The following is a 3,356-nucleotide window of genomic DNA, read 5'->3' as shown; positions in this document are numbered from 1 at the left end:
CCGCACAATGGTGTTTCTTGATAATTGAAGATCTCTTTCTTATTTTTAAATCTTTCAAAAAGATTATCAGCTGTTTCAATAAAACACTTTTTTACAACTTAACGTCCGTTATTTACCGTCCGTCACTATTGCAACACTTTTTTATTCACTACTTAATTTTAATTTACACTTTGACACTACATGTTTCGGCCCCAACCGGCCATCTTCAGGTGTTTTAATATGTTACAAATATTTTATTGAATTATGTTAAAACTGCTACACTGTCTTAGTCCGTGTTAAAATCACACGCTGTAGCCCTCCTTTCAAAGTAAAACGATAAAAATCCTTTAAAATTTCTGTTATACCCACGTTATTAATATGCACCAAAATAACGTGGGTATAATAGAAATTTTACGACCTGTCAGTCAGAACGGAAGTCGGTCGTAAGTGTCTTAATTTCTTTTATAATCCATCCAAGTGAATTTTTCCATTCGTTGCATAAACTTCGTTCTGGCAGCCGTAATTTTGGTTTTGCCTTCTGAATCCCCCCCCCCAGCATTCAGCCGTACAAGAAAGTAGGCAAATGGGTAGTCTCGTATATGTGTGAACATTTGATGTACCATAGTAATGAAGTCCCACATCAAAAGAAACCTCATAAAACAGACGAATGGAATTTCTAAATAGAAGCAAAATATAGCTGAGTCATGTGACTCGGTTACTGCATGATGATACAAACGTTAAATCCGTTTTGATTAGATCAAATAAATGTTTTTGTGTACAGAAGACTTGACATGTGTGTCAGTATAGCGTCTGATAATTCGAGCCGAAGGTTATCTGCGGATGACGTGGGCAGAATGTTTTTTTTTTTTTGGAATGACTATGGGAAACTGACAAGTTACATAACTTTATCGCATTCTTATTTCTGCTTGAAGACGTAGGATAGTTCACAGCCGCGTGTGACTCGAAAATTTCTGCTGCTGCTCCTTCTCCAGTCCATACACGCAACTTCACCGCTCAGTTTGGCCCAGAAAAGTTGTAACTATGTACGAATAGCGCCTGTTTGAAGGAAAGTGATTTGTTATTTCGCCCTCAAATGTATCTCTTGATATAGTTGAGATCCCACAGTAATGTGGCATATAAGCCCCTTTGTTAGGCAACGATAGCGAAATAAGCAAGTATAATACTACTATTACTAGACAGAGGAACGGTGTTCTCTATGCCATCCATGCCGAGATGTCATGAGCAGGACAAGTTAGTCGAGGGAGTCAGTCTGTGAGGATTGAGTTAATGAATTAGTGAGTCAGATACCTGCTGGGGTTCAGTTGTGAGCTGTTGCCGTGAGAAGCTGGTAGCTGAGACGAGGGACAGTTCGGGAATTCGGAGGAAGGGGAACATGCGCTGTTTGAAGCCGCTACCAAACAACGGCTAGTGAAGACCGTAACAGATTGAGAAGACCTTGTGTGTCCTGTAGTGGGTTATGAAGTGGGCAGAACAGCGAGAGGATAATCCTTACTTGTACGTAGTTACGAGTTTTAAGAGTTTTCATATTTCTTCCTCCACGTCTTTCTTTCTTGTGGTCGAAGTATTCTGTGCGTGTTTTGTTGGCAACCGTACCAGGAATGTGCCTGCTTACACATGTGACCATAAGATTACGTAACCAGAAAAATGTGTTAACACGCTATTTTACGTTTTATTCAGCTTCTCTTTTTTGTTTACGTCTTATTAAACTGTCCGTAACTCGGGCGTAACCTATCGGCCCGAACTGGAAGTCAGACGTAAAGGAACTATCGTTTCAGGCATTAGACCTCGAAGCTTCAACATGACTAGTACAAAATAGCATTTTATCCTGTTGTCACGTGTATCGGTGACTAAGACTCGGGTTTGGATTGGCGAATCGATTTATTGGATCTTCAGTAGTTGTAACTACAATCAGTTCTTACACTCTTAAAATTACTGTAACTATAGTACGTACTTAAAGTCTTCAGTGTCTGTCAACAACACTGCACAGTTAAATCCTCACAACTCCTTTCCGTAACGGCTTCGTGTCCTTGACTCACGGGTTCTCAGCTATGACTGACAACAGACGACCTTCACTGTCCCCTGCAAACCGTCGGCACGGACACCGTTGAAAACGCCTATAATTGTAGGCGTGTTTACAGTTCTGTTGCTAGCGCTGGGCATGGCGCGGACCAATTGAAAACAAGTTACGTGATAGATATCTCTCCAGAACATTGGCGCGCTGATTGTTGCCTAGCAACGAGCTATAAACATTCGTAATATTGTTGCATGCGCGTATCGCGGGGTATTTATCGAGCCGTTGCCTGCCAGTGCGTTAACATGGCACACTATTCTTAACCTGTTCAGCCCAGTCCACGTGAAACATAACTTGCAATTTTGAACATTTTCCATTTTCTTCAATATTCCCAAACAGGAGGGGCACGCGGTAGTGTAGCTGGTTTGAAGCACTATGCTACAGGCCGGAAGGTCACGGGTTCGATACCCAATGAGTCCATTAGATTGTTCAATTGACCTAACCCTTCCAGTCGCACTACGACCCTGGGATCAACTCAGCCTCTAACAAAAATGAGTACCAAGAATCTTCCTGGTGGTAAAGAGCGGCCGACGCCTAACGCTGACAACCTGAGCGCCATCTCTGAGCCTCGACGTCTCACAACTTTATAGGCTTCCACGGGATGTCACACGGATAGCTTTGCCTTTCTAAAACATGCATTTCGGGAACTTCTTTTTTCTGACATCAGATGTGATGGAGGGAACGAACTGCAAGTATGCTGATATGGGTCCATTGGAAGACTGGTCTTGATCTTGAACCTGGACCAGTGGTACATTGTTTATATTAAAAACTAGACGATCGACAGTATCCAAAATAATAACCATGTTTACTGTAACGCAAGCGGCCTCCGCAGTTCCCACCTCATGACTCAAGTTACGCGGGTTCAAACCCGGCGGAGGTCGTGGAATTTTTAAGGGCGGAAAAATTCAGGGAACAAGTCCTCCGGGAGAGACTTTAAGCCGTGTGTCCCGTGTCTTAGATTTACGGAGCGTAAAAGATCCTCATGTCTCTAGGAGACCTCTGAGCAAAATTAAGCAAAGTTTCCCGCCCAAGTAGTTTCCATTTCCTCCGGTAGATGGGGAAGTATCGGGGACCGGTAACCGAAGGGCATGGCGACTGGTAGAATATCAAAGGGGGACGTACAACAGACTATTAGTCGCGGTGCATGGGGAAACCCACCCCCTCTAATAATAATAAAATACTGTAACGCGGTCATCATAAGCATCCAGTTCTTCTGGGTTCTAACGCCTTGTAGTTAAGAAAATTCCGACATTTCAGAGGAATGTGCCGTTTCCATAACCAGAGT

Source organism: Cryptotermes secundus, unplaced genomic scaffold (genome assembly GCF_002891405.2).
Source record: "Cryptotermes secundus unplaced genomic scaffold, Csec_1.0 scaffold2498, whole genome shotgun sequence".
Lineage (NCBI taxonomy): Eukaryota > Metazoa > Arthropoda > Insecta > Blattodea > Kalotermitidae > Cryptotermes > Cryptotermes secundus.
The sequence above is the reverse complement of the archived record's forward strand: the minus strand, read 5'-3'. Positions refer to the sequence as shown.